Here is an 18,568-nt window from a genome sequence, read left to right as displayed (position 1 = left end):
ATCATCACTGGTCTATGATGGGCCAGGAAAAAGTGGAAAAATCACCCTGAAACATGGGAATAACCGAGTGAATAGCAGAAAGGGCATGTTACTTAAATTTACCTAGAGGTTAAGGTGATTTGAAACTTTTATGTGGCATTCTAAGACAGTGGCAGAACTTGACTGTGTATGATAGTTGCCTGGGGAGGGTTGGGAAGGATGGGGGCATTTGTCTGTCTCTTCACTCTTTAGCCAAGGAGCAGTTCATTCGCGAGCTGTGCTTTCACACTGGCTCGGCCGGGAACCTTCCTGTGTCCTTGGCAAGTCCCTGTAACCTCCTGCAGCCCCAGGAACCTGACCAGCAGTGGGAAGAACGTACATGTGCAAAGTCGTCTCCATCTTTGGAAACTCTAACACTTTCAGATCTTCATTCTGCTGCATCCACAAGTACATGCTGCTCCGGCCCTCGTATGTGTCTCCTCTAGGGAGGGCGCATATCCCCAAGATGTATAAAGAGATTAGCTACTGGCAATTTTGAAAATTCAAGTATTGATATTTCTGATATTGCTAAGTGATCCCAGCACAGTATAAAAGCAAAAATCAGGTATTAAAAATATAATCACTTTTAATTTGACCATAGTATAGTTATTATGGTTTATCATTTCATCTTGGAGTGTGGAGTTATGTAACTGAAGAAAAAAAAAGAAAATGCTGTTCAAATTAGTCTTCTATTTAAATTTGGCTAAATAAACAACCAACAAGAATCAACTGTAGTTGATGAATAAGGTGCATTTTATCACATTAAAAACGAATGCCATTTGATCCCAGAAGCAATGATTATAATTTAAAATAATATTCACAAACTTGTGAAATTTTGTGAAGACCAGTGAGACCTGATATGAGCCATAATGTAGTGAATTTTGCTCAGGAGTGAAAACCAAAATCCAGGGAGAGCCCACGCTCGTTACGTTTGGCTTTAGTGAACAGTCGGCAAGGGAAGCCTTTGTCCTCCATCCGAAGTAAGTGCCAGGTGACTAGTCCCGTTGAAAAGCAGACGTTTGTTATGGTTGCGTATTTTTGGTGGACAGAGATTAGGCAAGAAGGATGCCGAAATGTGGACCCAGAGAAATTGTCAACATGATGGCAGTCCATTTGAATAATGCAGAACTATTTTGTCACACTAAAGTGATTTGTCCCAAGGACTAGTCTTCCATCATTTCCACTCAGAAAGGGGGGCAGTCTTTCAGGGCCTCTTATCATCATAGGGAATGTATATTTTGACTGGTGAAGCAAATCACTGGAACATTTAGCTGGTAAGTTTGTTTCTGTGAATAGGAATTTTCAGTTTTGGTGTAGTTCAGTCTTTTTTGTATTGCTGTCTGTGGTTTTTGTGAGACGTGATTTCATCCCTTTTTTTAAGTTGGTGAAATTTCCTATTGGTGATGCTGTGTTAGTATTGTATCTTGACAATAATTTGTGAACTGATCATACTAAAACTTGTAGTATCTCTCCCAGTGAGTTGTTTCCATCCTGTGGTCTCTTAATACTGGGTGTGTGGCAGGGGTGGGGGGTGGATGGGGGGGGCGGGGGAGGCTAAATACTTCGTTTACTTAAAATTAACTGTCAAAGTGATTTTCCCTAACTGCCATAAAACTGTAATGACTATAAGCCAAATGAGGACATTCTCTTTTAAAACTTTAAGGATGCTGTATAGACCATTTTTGTAGCTGCCACATAAATTGGTATCTTCTCTGTTTAAAAGCTCCTACAAGGGAAAGCAAACTAATGGTGCATGTAGTGCTTCAATGCAATATGCTAAATAGTATCATAAGAATACATCTTTGAAATCTTACAGTAATTACACAAAGGTCAGAAGAACAAATACAAGACCGCCATTTTCCCCATATATTTATACCCTCATATTTTTCAAAGATCATGAATTAGCAATTCTACATGCAATTTGGAGAGGACAGAACCAAGATTTAGAAAGAGCATGTAACTTGCTCAAGGTAACATGGTCAGTAAGTGGCTCTAAATCTCACCTTCTTTGCACCCTGCCCCCCCCCCCCCCGTCATGTTCTCTTTTGATCCTCTCACTGTAAATATCTTCTAAAAATAGACTGAAATCTAACTGCAAATGAAACCTTGGAAAACTTCAAATTCTAGCCCTTCCACTGGATGATATGCAACCATTTTCCACTGAAAATATTCAGTCCACACATCCTGCCCACGGACACTAAATTCATAGGATGTCAAAATGCTAGACTCCAAGACAGGCTTCCTTGCTCATCCTCTTTGTTTGCCTTTCCTAAAACTCCACCATAAGCGACTGGTTTCTGAACAGTCGAAAGAAGCAATAATCAGCCCACCCAATGGCAGCCAGTCTGATTAGGAGAAAAAATAAGGTCAAGCCCCCATACTCTTCAGCCTGTTGCTTTTCATTACATGTCTCCTATGATTCGGGAGGGCAGGAAAGGGAGGGCAATAATCTATTTTACTTTAAAAAAAACAACAACGACGACACCTCAGTATACCCTCTATTAAACAAGAGAGTGGCCGGGATGGCACAGTGGTTAAGTGCACAGTCAGGTGGTTCCATCCCACCAAGCACTCGATGGGAGGACAGTGAGGCAGTCTATTTCAGTAGAGATTGGAGTTCACTGTAAATATCTGTCCTGGAGAGCCTCTGTGAGTCGGAATCATTCAATGGCAGGAGTGCGGTTCCTCTTCCAGACTCTGTTATTGAAAAGGAATTGGTTATCAAGCACATCAGTAGTATTAATCTTTAGCCATAGTTCACATATAGGGTAAATCTTTAGCCACATATTTTAAATGATCTTTTTAAGGCTTTTCCCAGAAAAAAAAAAAAAAGAATTAAGACTGCTCTGTCTGAATGTGGCAAACACTCATTGTTAACCCATGACTCATAGCACTTTTGTTCTTTTCTCACCCCCTAGACAGACACCATTACTGCTTTCCCTTGTAAGCCAGCCGTTCCGCGATACATTCTGTACTTTTAATGGCTAGCAATGCAGTGTTATGTGAATATATGTAAATGGAACATATGCTATATTGTATCCGAATTTGAAATTTTCTAACCCTGTTTATTTTCTCCTCATCAAAAAGACAAGTAAAGCAAATATTATTTTGTATGGACTGAAGTGATCATCATTCTTACACAATGATAATAACTGATAACAGAATTCTGAACCTAATATTAAAAATCAACCTTATATTTTATATTTTTTCTATATCTTTCTTCTTTTGACATGAATTATGTTAATTTGCCACATTATAAATGCAAGCTCTTCTACCATGTTATCTAATATTGTTTTCATAATAATTTTGGGCCTTCTGTTACGTGACTATCAATTAAGTACCTGTGAACTTGGAATATGTGATATATTTTTTTAAAGTTTTCATTGGACTTAAAGTGTTTTCATTGCAAATGTTATAAGCAGAAGTCAATAAAATATCCCCCCTCAAAATACTGTTAGTCATATTAATAGTTTCAAATGATTTATTTCTTTTTCCTCCTTATTTTTGTAATGCAAGGGGAAACATGAAGAGTGGGCTATTGTCAGCAGCTCAAGCATCAGCTCCCTTTGGATCTGCTCTGCAGACTGTCAGGTGTCCTCCCACTTGGCTACAGGGCATTTGACCTAACTAGCTAGTAGAATGGCACCATTCTCCAGTTTCTCTCTCTCTCTCTCTCTCTCTCTCTCTCTCTCTCTCTCTCTCTCTCTCTCTCTCTCTCTCTCTCTCTCTCTCTCTCTCTCTCTCTTTCTCTTTCATTTCTCCCTGTCTTACACTATTGGGTCCCAGAGAAGTCCCAAAGAAGGAAACGTTTATTTGTACCAGGTCTGAACCTTCATTTTTGTGCCTCTGACATAACAGAAAATAATAACCAAGCAGTCATGCCCGATTTCATTCACAACCGAGCCTCTGTGGTGTGCACTGCCCCGGTCAGGGCGCGTTGAGGGTGATCGTGAAGGTGAATGGGAAAGTGACCTTGCTCTCAGACTTCCAGAAAGGGGCATACACACTCACGCAGAATCGAAATGTGTAGGCTAGGATTCTCGTTGTTTAGATCCAGAGTAATCAAATGTTAAATAAAAGCATCTCGTTTTCCACATGTGCACTATACGTAGGTCCAACGTATTTCCTACCAAGCCAAACTACCGACTGGCCTTTATATACCCATTGTTCTAATTTTGTACTGAGAAATGTTGGTCCTGATTTTTGTTTCTTCTCCCTAATCGCAGCTACTTACTCAAATGTGTTTGTAGTTTGGAATGTCAACAAATGCTCCATCACCAAAGCAGAGGCCCTCTCACTTGGCTCCATCTGGAATTTTACTTGGTCTTGGAAAACAGAAAATGCAGATTTAGACATGTGGTGATTATCACAGAAAAGACCCAAACCTTTTTTATTTCTTTCCTTTGGAGCCTCCGTTTTATATAAGAAATAACTATTTCTAAGCTTGCTGGTCAGGTCATTTTAGGGAGATTCCATAGGTCAAAATGTGTAGGTATTTTGTTTTAAGGGACCAAATTGAAGTCATTTGTTCACATTTATAGGGTGAATTAAAAGATGCTGGAAGTCTCCCAGGTATTACAAGATACCCTCTTTGAATCATGACTTTATCCCATCAAATTTGTTGGACTTCAACAAAAACATGAGACTGCAATGAGAAGCTGAGCGTGTCTGGCTCCCCTCCCCTCCCCTCTCCTCCCCTCCCCTCATGGCCTTAGGGATGAGCCAATCTCCCGCTCATTTTCCTGTGCTGCCTTTTCTCTATTAAGACTGATGAATAGTATGCTTTTCTCTCCCTCAGGCCTACCACTTATAGGTCCCATAATTCACAGCCCTAACTGGTTACCTTGTTGTGTTTAAATCACACACGCACACACAATCTTAGTTCCTTCCACGTGATACCTGACTGCTTGAGTCTGGGAAGAGGAGTCTTTGTCTGAGCATAGGAAAAGTCAAAAGACCTAAAACCTTTGGTGACAACATTGTCTTTTTTACAATTAAGGTCAATAAAACCATCCCTTTGGAAATGATGGCACCAGACAAGGAACAAAAGAAAGAACCCAGAAACCGAATTTCAAAACACGTCCTTGACAAGAAAATGAATGTGTGTGTGTTGGGGGGCGGGGGGAGCAGTCCCTCACCAGTGCCTGGTCTGAATGCTTATCGATAAAGATGAAGCCCACAAGTTGGTGCATAGGCCCACTCTCAACCTGTGCGTGTCCCTTAAGAGTAGCTAACAACTGTCACCGTTTTGTTTACACCTGTTATGGAAGCCATGATGCGGCTGTTTCCCGATGGCTGGACTCCAAGTAGTCGTAGTCTCAGACCACATCATGGAAGTTGACCAGTGGGTCTAAACTTGACACATACAAGTGTCTTCAGGATTCATTGACCTGAGGAACTCTGCAGAGGAAACTGCCGCTGTCGTCTCTAACTTGAGGAGGGCCATAACTAGGAGACGAAGGAGGTGACATTTGTGTCAATGCAAATGTTTGAAGCAGAGTTACTTTTGGCTACAATATCTGGAAGGAATGTGTGAAACTGTTTGAACCGCTTTTTTTGTGTCGTAAATACTTAAACTATTTAAGTTTAAATAAGCTTCTCTCTCGGCACTTTCTAAGCATGGACTACTCCGCACTGTCCAGCAGGCCAAAGTCTCGGCATGTGGAGTCCCAAGATGGAACTTAGAGCACAGTCCTCCAGGGGAGTGTCCCGAGTGTGTGTATCCTTAGAGAAGATCCGACGGGGCACATGCTGAGGCAGCGGAGGCTCTCACATTATATGATGCATAGATTAAAGGGGCCTTACTTCTGTGCTGTGCTTTCCAGCAAAAAGAAGGTAGGGTAGGTAATACTATCACCCGTGTTTTAAAATTACAAAGCCACCAGCACAGTTAAGCAGTTTGCCTAAGGTCATGTGGTAGTGAGTTCTGGAAAGGGGCCCAAATTGACGGTCTTCTGACTTATAATCCAGGGGTCTGCACAGCCACATCCTCTCCTCTTCCCATCTCAAATTCTGGCTTCCTGGGAAGTGAGGCAACTCCCAAGAAGGTGTTAGCAGTATCTCAAAGCAGAGCACCCACCCTCTGCTGCTTCCAACCTGGCAACCCGAGGACCACACAGAATGCTCCAAGATGTGATGCCTTGAAGCCATAAAGTGAAGCCCTAGAGAAAGGACAACCCAGCACTTGGCTCCCCTCCTACTCCATCCCTCAATTCCTCTTTTCATTCAAAACAATATGTATCGAGTATCTCTTGGTTGCCATTTCTGCCCTCAGAATTCAGTGGAAAAGTCCCTATCTCTGGAACTCCGGGGTCCATCCATTTCAACCTCCTCTTCCTCCATCCAGTTCAACCTCCTCTGAACTTGACTTCATCAAAGATTACCAGCTGTGACCATATATCAGCATCTTGCCACCTGGAAATTCTGATCGGAACATAATACCGTTAGTTCCACGCTTTCCTTTCCATTCAAAACCAAGCTTTAAAGAGGAAGCCGTCTCTTCCTTGCCCCTTCTTCCTTTGCCAGTCTGTGATGTTGTCACCCTCTGGAACCGCTCTGTCTCCCTCTCGTCACTGACATGGTCACGGCTCCCAGTTACCTTGTCACACTTCCATTCTCATCTTGCCCAGTCTATACAGAATTTGCCACTGTTGGTCCCTCTCTCCTCCTTGTCTTTTGTGACACCATTCCCCTCTCCCCCTTCTCTCTCCTTCTGTGCCTCCTCCATCATTCCCACCCCCTTCATTCTCATTTCACTTCGCAAATGTTCCTGCTGCTGCTCGGGATTCTGCTCTGGCCGCGCACGATTTCTCAGCAGGTACATGCTCCCTGGATGACCTTATGCAGAACTTTAGATTTCACCACTTCCTCGGGTCTTTATCTCCAGCCCAGATCTACATCCTGAGGCCTACTCTTACCGTGCTCCACATGTCAGTCTTTGTCCTGGGCAATCGTTTGCTGCCTGGTCACATTCCACTCTTAGAGGGCCTGCCAGACACAGGGTAGCAGGGACAACCCAGAAAGCACAGTGGTCACTAACCCAGCCTGAGCCGATTAGATTCTGTCTCCTTGGAATCTGAAATTGAGACTTGGAAGCAGGGACGTAGAAGTAATTAGGCAAAGATCATTTCAATTATACGGAGTTGAGCCAAGAGCCCATCAGGACAACCCATGTTCGGGTGAAATGATAACCTCGTAGAGAAGCCCAGTGAAGAATGAACGAGAAGTGAAGCAGAACAAGAACATTGCCTCAGAGAAAGTTGGGAAGTAGCTGCACAACTTGGGGAGGTCTGCCGCTACTCCATGCACTGGGTTCACTGGCGCTGTTCGATAGCCTTCCAATACACCATGGTTGTGTTCACCAGGTTTCGGCGGTTTTCTGATCCATGCGCTCGATCATTGTGGTACTCATCTCCTGGCTTTTCATCTCTTGACTGGCCGTACCTCAAACCCATCAAGTCAAACACAGAGATATTAATGTCCTCCCCTCGACACTCAACCCAACCACTTCTCCTAAGGCCCCTGTTTAGAAATCGGGGAATCATCCAGACTCCTACTCTTACTTCCACCTCACACTTGACAGCCAATCATGTTTGATTGTCATTTTTGCAGTCTACTTTTTTAATGGCTAACTCCTCAACAAAATCACAGAAAATGAATCTCTTCTCTTTATTAAATATGTGTGTTCCTGTGAAGACATTTGCTCCTGTTATGTGGGGCTTGACATTCTAATATTCATAGAGCAGGCTAGTAGATTTTATGCTGCTACTTTTTCTTGTTTTTAAGACTGATTTCCCCCCCCCCCCCCATCATAGTTTGGGTGAAAGTTTACAGAGCAAATTATTTTTCTCAGACAATAAATTATGGATCCATCTTCTTCACTCCTTCTAGCTCTGAATGGTTTCCGCTGTTATTTGTAATCTCTTGCCTATATTACTGCAATTATTTTCTCAACTTTCCACACTACAGTCAAAATGGCCTATCTAAACCAGGGGTCCTTAAACTATGGCCCGCGGGCCACATGCAGCCTGCTGAGGACATTTTTCCAGCCTGCTGGGTGTTTTTGCCCTGTTTGGTTTTTTTCACTTCAAAATAAGATACGTGCAGTGTGCATAGGGATTTGTTCATAGTTTAATTTAAAAAAAACAACTATAGTCCGGCCCTCCAACAAGTCTGAAGGACAGTGAACTGGCCCCCTGTTTTAAAAGTGTGAGGACCCCTGCTCTAAACCCTACATCTGTTAACTGTCCTGGCTAAAATAACTTCAGTGTCTCCTCACAACTGTTGGGATACAGCTCAAACTTGTTAGCATCCACAACGCTTCATGATCAATCTCTGGTCTACCTTCCAAACCCTATCCCTTTCCTACATTGACTGCAACGTTGACTGCTAAGCCTGGGCTTTCTACTCCAACGTTGACTGCTAAGCCTGGGCTTTCTACTCCAACGTTGACTGCTAAGCCTGGGCTTTCTACTCCAACGTTGACTGCTAAGCCTGGGCTTTCTACTCCAACATTGACTGCTAAGCCTGGGCTTTCTACTCCAGGAGAGCTTCGCAGCTGATTATCTTTCAAGACTTGCTTCAGGTGGCATCCTTTCCAGGAAGCCTTTAGGTATACACCTTCTGATGGACTCTAATAGCCTCCTGAGAAAACCTCTCAAAATAGTGTGTCTAGCGAGCCCTTGCAGTAAAATGTTTACATGCTCAGGTGCTAACTCACCAGTGGTGTCATGGAGGAAAAGACCTGGTGAGCCGCGCCCATAAAGGTGGGCAGCCTGGGGCGACAGCCTAGAGGGGCACTGTGAGGTGGTATCAACTTGATGGCAAACCAAACATGTTTTTCCTTCCTTACAAGACTGTGGGAGCGCTGGTGGCATGGTGGTTATTCATGGGGCTGAAAACCTCAAGGTCAGAAGTTTGAAACCACCTGCTGCCCCGGGGAAGAACGGTGAAGCTGTCTGCTCATGTGAAGAGTTCTGGTCTTGGAAACTCACAAGGCCAGTTCTACCTTGTCTCACCGGGCCCCTGTGAGCCGGCGTGGACTTCAGGGCAGTGAGTTTGGTGTGTTGGTGTGCCCACGTGTGGGCACTTTGAGAGCTAAATCGGTGTCCTAGTGGCCATTTATTGTATTCACCATGCCTGGTCTCTAGTGTGTGCTCAATAAACATTAATGGCATAAATAAGACACGGAGAAGACATACTTATGCCCTCAAAGGCTTCAGAGCGATAGTAGAAAACAGGAAATTATGTAATTAAGGCATGGTGGAAAGTTCTACCTCATGATACTATGAGAATGAAGGAAGGGAACAGTGCTGTCCCCCGATACCCCAATCTTTAGAACCCGGTAACAGTAGATTTGTAGAGTAACTGCACTCTGAAGAAACAAGATTACTACAGTGGAAAATTTTATCAGACATTTCAAATTATTTCAGCGCTTCAAAATCTTTTGTATTCAAAAGAGCCCCAAATATGTCTGTCTCTTGGAAGTCTTCCCTCTTAATTTTGAAACACATGAGTAGTGTTGATGAAATTAATGTGTGTTTCAAGTCAGCCACACGTACCTCATCCTGTGTCTGTCTTAGAAGAGCCGTTTGTTATCCCAGGAACACGCGGGCTTCTTATTGTAAGCTTTTGACTTAGAAACAGGAAATCAGATTTTATCTCAAGTGCTATTTTAACCTCATCATTTAAATGTTTCCAGTAGCTTCTAGACTTCATCCGAGGGCGACCTCAATCTCCAAACCTTTGAAGTATCCCACTTGGACAAGAAGCGTTTAAACTGTACAGGACTGATCCGTTGATGTCACGATAAGACCCCAGCCAAAAGGACTCCTAGGTCAAAATGTGTGCACGGTCTCTCACATTCTTGTGGAATATACTGGAAATTAGCCTGCATGAGGACCCAGGCAGAGTCCCTGGGCGGTCCAAATGGGTAATTCATTTGATTGCCCACTGCAGTGTGGATGGTTCATGTCCCCCCAGACGTGCTGTCGAGCAACTTCTGAGGAGCCAGTCACGGAAAGCCCCACGGAGCACAGCAGGCCCACTCGGACACCCCTACGCTGCCTTGAGTCAGAATCAAGCTCTCTGGGGACTGTTTTAAGGTCACAGGCACTGAATTTTAGGCCTTTCCAGGAATCACTGACTAACTTAGAGGGAGATTTCGTGGTTGAGACTGCGAAACAAACTCAACAAACATGAGCGTGGCTTCTCTTAGGTGCAATGCTAGAGAAAGAATACAGAGCAGGGGGAGAAAACCACCAGCTAACTCTAAAGGCTGCAAATGGTCTCAGCCCATACTATTCATTGCGTCTCCTCCAGGTCTGTTTGAGAGGAATTTATCATGCTGGCAAGTAAGATATAATTAATGCAACTTGATGTTGGTGATTTATTCAGTGACAAATTATAAGGCTGCTACTGTAACAGGCTCCCACAAGCGAAGAAAGAACAAAGCCCTTCTGATGTAAGGCAGGGTGATGATAGCCATTCTGAGATAAAACTCATTTCATCTTTTCCCAATTGTTATCTGCCAACTGAGGAGTCTTTAGCACCAAATCCTGTGGTGCAGTTTCCATTTGAGAAGTCTAGAAGACCCCCTATGCTGCAGAAGAACTACACTTTGAGATGTAGACTTCTGCCCACCTCTGCCATCTTCTCCCATGTCCCAGCTCCCAAACGAGTTGCTGGTTGAGTGAATAAGCACCCACAAGAGCTAAGGACGGGGCCATTAAGAGAGCAATTGCCTCGCAATCGGCATCTCAATCCGCGTGCCCCTATGCAAGATTATGCAACCCTTGGTTAATACCCTAGTTGAAATGGCACCGTTTCTGCAGTCTGGCAGCTACAATACTGCCTTGGAAGAAGGGAGCAGAGTCTAAACCCCATTGGGATTTAGACCTTCCTAAATGAAATCAGCATAGAAGCCCCACCATGCATGTTTGATTAACACCACATCTAGTCGTTAATTTAAAGAGGAAGTACACATTCACTTTTCCTTCTCTAATTTCACGTTTTCTTCTCCATTTGGCCTGTTCCTCCAAAGAAGTTCACAACCTCTGGGATCCTTGAGCCATACTACTGGTAATTGTGAGTCACCAGCTGATTCATCTTATAAAGTAGCTAAACCTCTCATCTTGTAACTGGGCTCTCTAACTCCTCTCCTGGAAATCCGAAAGGGAGTTTGCAGCTGTCACATGTCACCAGTGTTGTTGGTGGTTAACAAAGAGAGAGAAAGGCAAGAATATTGGTTTTGCTTTTTTTAAAAAAATGTATTTTGTTTGTTTCTGAATGGGGGTATTTTGTTTATTATCACAAAGTTTAGATTGGAGTAAGAGACTGCCAGAGACATATAGTAGGAAAGCAATGCTTTTAAGCAGGAGTTGAAATGTCAAGTTAATGCTTTAATCATTATGTCTTCTTTTGGCTCCATTTCTCTTGCATTTGGGTCCAACAATCGTCTCATCCAAATATCCTGAATAAACACTGCAAAGAAAAAAAGGGAAGGGGTTAAAAAAACAAACAAGAAAAACCCCGCTAACATTCAGGGAAATGATGAGCTTTATTGCTCCTGAAAATGCTTTAAGAACCAGCATAATTATGCTTGACTTTTTAAAACAAGACTTTTTTAAGTGCGTATAATGCATTCTGGGACCTCCGAGGTTTCCAGCATAAAGTCAGACAATTACATGTGACATCCAAACAGGCCTCGGCCGAGAAAGAGGCTTCGAGCTCCCACTTGCCAGCCAGGCTTCCTCTCATGCCCTCCATGTGGCTGGCAGCTGAGCCAGGAGCATCAGCATCAACTGGGAGTCTTTTCTCAGGACCACCTGCCCTCACACGGATTCCAACCCTGAGCCTCCCCGCCTTGTCAAAGTACAGCTGTGCTTTTTATTAGTAAAGACTTTTATTGGGGGCTCTTACATCTCTTATCCCAATCCACACATTCATCCAGTGTGTCAAGCACATTTGTACATGTGCTGGCATCATCAGTTTCTTTTTAAATCATGTTATTGGGGCTCGTACAATTCTTACCACAATCCATCCATCCATTGTGTCAAGCACATTTGTACATTTGTTGCCATCATCATTCTCAAAACATTTTCTTTCTACTTGAGCCCTTAATATCAACTCCTCATTTACCCCCTTCCTCCCCGCTTTCCCTTCCCTCATGAACCCTTGATAATTTATAAATTATTTTGTCATATCTTACGCTATCTGACATCTCCCTTCACCCACTTTTCTGTTGTCCATCCCCCAGGGAGGAGGTTATATGTAGATCCTTGTAATCGGTTCCCCTTTTCTACCCCACCTTCCCTGCACCTTCAGGTATCACCACTCTCACCACTGGTCCTGAAGGGGTCATCTGTTCTGGATTCCCTGTATTTCCAGTTCCTATCTGTATCAATGTACATCCTCTGATCTAGCCAGATTTGTGCAGTAGAATTGGGGTTATGATAGTGGGGGGGAGGAAGCATTTAGGAACTAGAGGAATGTTGTATGTTTCACCGTTGCTATCCTGCACACTGCCTGGCTCATCTCCTCCCCACTACCCTTCTGTAAGGGGTGTCCAGTTGCCTACAGATGAGAGTTGTGTCTCCACTCTGCACTCACCCTCATTTACAATGATATGAGTTTTTGTTCTGTGATGCCTGATACCCGATCCCTTTGACACCTCGTGATCGCACAGGCTGGTGTGCCTCTTCCATGTGGGCTTTATTGCTTCTGAGCTAGATGGCTGCTTGTTTATCTTCAAGATTTTAAGACCCCCCCAGATGCTATATCTTTTGATAGCCGGGCACCATCAGCTTTCTTCACCACATTTGCTTATGCACACATTTGTCTTCTGCGATAGTGTTGGGAAGGTGTGCATCTTGGTATGCCAATTTAATAGAACAAAGTGTTCTTGCATTGAGTAAGTACTTGAGTGGAGGTCTAATGTCTATCTTCTGCCTTAATACTAAACCTATAAATATATGCACGTAGATCTATTTCGCCACCATCCTATATAAATATATTTACATATGTACATGCCTGCATTTAGACCTCTATAAATACTTTTGTCTCCTAGTTCTTTCCTCTATTTCCTTTTAATTTCCTCTTGTCCCACTATCATGCTCAGCCTTCATTTGGGTTTCAGTAATTTCTCTCGGTTACATTGCCCTTGCTGAATCCCTACCAGGCCTCTCACACCCTCCTTGCCACTAATTTTGGATCACTTGTTGCCCCCCTGTCCCTGGGTTTGTCAGCACCACCTCCTTACCCCCACCTCCCCCTCTCCCATGACCCCCAGAACCATCGGTCCCGTTGTTTTCTCCTCCAGATTGTTCATCCAGCCTGTCTTAGAGATAGATCTGCAGGAATAGTAATATGCACCAAAAACAAGGCATAGCAAGACAAAGTGACAAAAGAGAACACAATGATGACAACAAAAAAGAAAACCAATGACCCATAAAAGAATAAATTAGTTTAAAAAAATTTTTTTAAGAAGGAAAAACCTGTAAATAGATCGAGGTCTGATTTTTGATCTCTAGGCTTGGCCTTCAGTCCGGTCCGATGGGGTGCCACGCTCTGGCCCCAGAGTCTGTCCTTTGCGCTCCCTCAGGAGCCCCTGCTCTGCTCCCACGGTTGCTCTGCCGTGCACCTTTAGTGTTTGCCTCAGTGTCATGGGGCCAGTCTGAGCCAATCTCAACACTGAGCCTCCAGTGTTGTCCCCCACAGGGCCCTGGGTCAGCGAGAGTCATCATGTCTCATAGTGGGATCAGCTATATGGTCCACTCTATGCATTGGCTGTTCAGAGCGGGGATATCGTCCTCAAGGCTTGGTGGGCCAGGCTGTGCTCCACTCTCTCTTCCTCCCCCTTCATTTGCTCCCATGTGCTCTGATCAGACATGCCCCTCTCCCCGAGCTGCAGCTTCAGTCCTGTCCTCTAAAGTAAATTCTTCTAGGGGGAGGAGCAGATGTCCACGTAGCTGGTATGGGGGCTGAGCCCTCAAGCCCCTCCACTGGCTCCCCACTCCTTGCCGGCACACTGCATTTGTCTGGCACTGGCTTTATATCTGGTCCCTCTTTCCCTGTGGACACACAAACAATATCCTCCCCTTGGGTGGGTCAGTGCCCTATTCCCCCGCCACACATCCTTTTTTCTTTCCCTTTCCTCCCCACCCGCTTTGTTTTAGTTGGCTACCATATGTACCCCTAGATTTTCCCTGGCCCCTGACATACTACCTGACCTCACCCCTGGAATGTGTATATACAGTAGCTTTTCCCCTGTGCCCCTTTTGTAGTTTTCTTTTTTTTTATTATAAACTTACCTCAGCAGACTCATACTGTACTTGTCCTTTTGTGCTTGGCTTACTTCACTTACCATAATTTCCTCCAGTTCTTCCCATGCGGCGATGTGCTTCATGTGTTCATCACTGCTTTTTAGCGATGCGTAGTACTCCATTGTATGTATGTACCACAGTTTTTTAATCTGTTGATGGAAATTTGGGGGTTCCCAACTCCTTGCAATTGTGAACTGTGCCACAATGAACATTGGAGCACAGATATCTGGCTGTGGTTTGTTTCTTGCCTCTTCTGGGTATATGCCCAGTAGGGGGATTGCTGGGTGGTATGGTAGCTCAATTTCCATCTGTTTCAGAAATCGCCAAATCGATTTCCATCGTGGCTCTACATACCCACAGATCCACCAGCAGTGGATGAGAGTTCCTGTCTCCCCACAGCCCCTCCAACACTTGTTGCTTTCTGACTTTTTGAATTGAACTACCTTTGAGAGTGTTGGGTGGTACCTCATAGTTGTTTTAATTTGCATTTCTCCTATGGCTAATGATTGGGAACATTTTCTCATATGTTTGTTGGCCATTCGGATTTCAGACTCTGTGAAACTTCTGTTCAGGTTCTTTGTCCACCTCCTCAGTCGGACGTTAGTTTTTCTCTTATTGTAAGCTTGCAAAGTATTGTAGATCTTAGTAATAAGGCCATTGTCTGTTGTGCCATTGCTAAAGATGTTTTCCCAGTCAGTGGACTCTCTTATTACTCTCTTGGTGAATTATTTCGATGTACACAGATGTCTTATCTTCAGTATATCCCACTTGTCTATTTGTGACTCCTCTGTGTTTGTGTCCTTCCCTATTTCTGATAGCCCATTTATTCCTGAGCTGTGCTTTTTATAGCGAGGTTTTTGGAAGTAGATCACCAGCCCTTTCCTTTGAGGCATCAGTGTGCACTGACCATCTGCCCCACCCAGAGGCCCCAGGAGCTAGTTAGAAGGGACAAGAGAAGACTCCACTTCAGGCCTATTGAATTGGAATCTGATCTTTAGGAAGCACCCCGGGCGGTTTGTCTGCAAAGTGCAGCTTCAGCTGCAGTGATAGGAAATTGGTGCTGTGTCAACGCCCTTGCAGACTCTTCCCACCCACATGCCATCAGTGGGTAGCCCGGGTCCGTCTCCAAATTCGACATAAAGTAAAATAGCCCACCTCACCACTATGTACATTCGTTTTCATCAAGTACCAAAACAAGGTGATATATATATATATATATATATATATATATTTAGGTTTGGATCCTACATCTCAATCTAGTTTGTTTCATTTAATAAACATTGATCTCTACCAATCCCCTCCACCCGGTCTCTCTCTCCACAAACGGGTGTAAGGCCTGGGCAAAGCCCCAGGTGTGGCTGGCTGCCGGTTCCCATTACAAACGTATAGTCTCTCAAAGTTTCTGTAGCGTCACCGTGGAGCAGAACTGACCGACAGCACCAGGTTTTCATGACTGGGTAAGGCATTAAGCCATGACCACAGATACAGACCTGCTGGGGCTCAGGCACTGTTCTGAGCGGGGCTGGGGCGGGTCCATTCGGTTGGACCCCTTGCTGAGTCTGTGAGTAAATGGAATCAGAACCTACATTTAGATCAGAGTGCCACAAGATCCTTCTAGGGATTCTTGTTACCATGCAGTCTGATCCAGGTGCATTCTCAGCGAGGCGACGGAATCAGAAAGAACTAGTTCAATGCCACCCCCCACCCACTTTGAAAGCTTCTATTATTAGCACCCCCATTTTGGAGAAGAAGAAATGGAAACCAAGAGTGGTTCAGAAACTTGACTCAAAGTCATGAGACGAGACAGTGGCAGAGCTGAGTCGGTTCTAGTCACCAGCCCTCCCCGCCCCCCTCACACACAACCACACACACACACACACACACAACCACACACCCGGGCATGGTGTCTCTGCCAAGCAGAGGAAGGAGAGGGCCTCAGAGGCTCCCTCCGAGTGGTCTCATCTTTATTCCGCACCGCCTTCCAGCCAACCTTCATCTGACACATCGCCCACCAAGACTCGGACATCCCTACTTCATGCAGATCAACCCTAAGAGTCCAGTTCCCTCTGGTGATGAGATCAAGGGCAGAAGGCCTCCCTTCTCCCCTCACCCTCCATCCCCACCCCAGCATGCCCAGCTGCGTGGGCAGATTCTGCAAGGCTGGGTTGGGCCCTCAGCCTGGTTCCCCCTGTGGGCAGGCAGCCTTTCCCCTGCCTGCTAGCAAAGCCCCATTTGAGTCATTAGTATTCCGGTCAGACAGGAAGCTTCCTTTGCAGGGCTGTGGCGGAGGGGGATTGCAGCTCCGTGCACTATAAATAGTGGTTTTATTAAAATGTACAGAAAGCGGTGAGAAATGGAAGAAGAGGTTGGGGGAGGGGTTGCCATGGCAACTCAACCATCCCTCAATCCTCAGAGTGGGGAAGACCAGGGAATAGTAAATAAAGAAGGAAAAGTGGAGGAAGTCGCAGTGGCACGTGATCGCGACGCAGTGAGACAGCTTGGGGAGAGGCCTTTCAAAATGAGTGACACGCAGGGTGGCAGAGGGGGCACCTCACGGGGGAACACCCATCCAGAGCAAAACACCTGGCTCAGCCACAAAGGCCTCCCAACTGGGTGCCTCTCAGCAAATGACTTTTGGGTAAATGAAAATCCCGTACAAGATTGTCTTACAAAGAAGCAAGGGTTCTCCCAGCATCCTCCTGGAAACGGCCCCCACCCCAGCCCCCAGCTCTCTGCATATACATTTTCGGTATTGGCCCTGGGATCCCTATCCTTCACACCAGGATTGTTGCTTGACCCCGGACAGATTAAGAAAGAGGAGGTCCTACCAGCACCCGCCCACTCACCCACCTCAGCAGTATGGGACCACTACCGGAGTCCTTGATACCTGCTGGGCGCGCCTTGGCACTGTTTGAAAGTCAGGGCATTACAGCTCCTGCCAGCACGGGCTCGCCAAATGAACACTGGTGATCCACGCAAAGCTCGGTCTGTCTTCGTCACCCATGCGGCTAACTTTGGGTGCGTTTGGGGGGGGAGGGGCGGTGAGTAGGGTTTCTGCGTGTGTGTGTGTGTGTGTGTGTGAGAAAGAGAGAGCTGCTCGCATGTCACATCCCCACCAGCAGCTCTCTACATAGGTAGTAACGCTGGACATGAGCCAGGAACCACCCAAAGGCCACGTGAAGGACTTTGTAAATACCTGGGATGGTGGTGGAGGCTAGTAGCAGAGGTTGGGGGTCATTTCTCAAGGAGGCTGCAGCTCCCCGACCCGTCAGCCTACTCTGACAGGGAAGGGAGTGAAGGATGTGAGGAGAGAGAAGCAGGCTAGGATTAAAAGCTGGCCCCAGAGCAGCCACAGAGGACTTGGCCAGCTAAGCAGGCCACAATGGGTGCATCCCGGACGGCCTAGTCTCTCCTGAGGCCTCCCCACCATACGGACGTCTGGGTGGGCCTCACCAGAGAGGGCAAGCCAGTAGATGAGGGTGCACGAAGCTGACAACCAGTGCACCGGAGAGAAGCCATGCGCTCGCCACCTCCACATCCCAGGAGGCGCTGCTGGGGAGTGCTCCCTGAACCCTCAGAGGCAAAGGCTGAGCCAACGAAAAGACACAAGTCCCCAATCTGTGGAGCATGCTGCCTCCTTGCCTACAATACCATTCTGCTGTCTCACTGCCACCGAGTCCACGCCGACTCATAGCGCCCCCCGTGGGTGTCGGAGGCTGTAACCGGGTATGGGAGTAGAAAGCCCAGTTTTTCCCCCATGGAGATGCTGGTAGTTTCAAACGGCTGACCATTCGAACCACAACTCAACATGTAACCACTACACCCCCAGGACTTGTGTGACTATGTTGCAGGTGGCTTCAAAAAGGACTTTAGATATACCATCCCTTCCGTGTGGCCCGTCTGTGAGGAACTATCCAATTATCTTGCCGGTGGGTTTGGGGTCTCCATTTTGTCAATGCTCCTCTATGTCAATTTACTTGCTTGTTTTTGAACTTCTGATACCTATTCCCATGCACACATGATCATCAAACAGGCTGGTGCGCTTCTTCCACAGATAGCACTGATGAAACATCGAGTTCTTTAATAGCCTCGCACCCCATTTCTCTTAAATGGTCTTAGTTTTACCTCGTTGATCTTGTTAGACCTACATATGTTTATTTTATAATTAAGATTGTTTGATGCATGAAATCCAACACAGATAAATCCTTCAGAAATAGTAATGAGAATAT

This window comes from Tenrec ecaudatus, chromosome 1 (assembly GCF_050624435.1).
Source record: "Tenrec ecaudatus isolate mTenEca1 chromosome 1, mTenEca1.hap1, whole genome shotgun sequence".
Taxonomy (NCBI): Eukaryota; Metazoa; Chordata; class Mammalia; order Afrosoricida; family Tenrecidae; genus Tenrec; species Tenrec ecaudatus.
Note: the sequence above shows the minus strand (reverse complement) of the source record.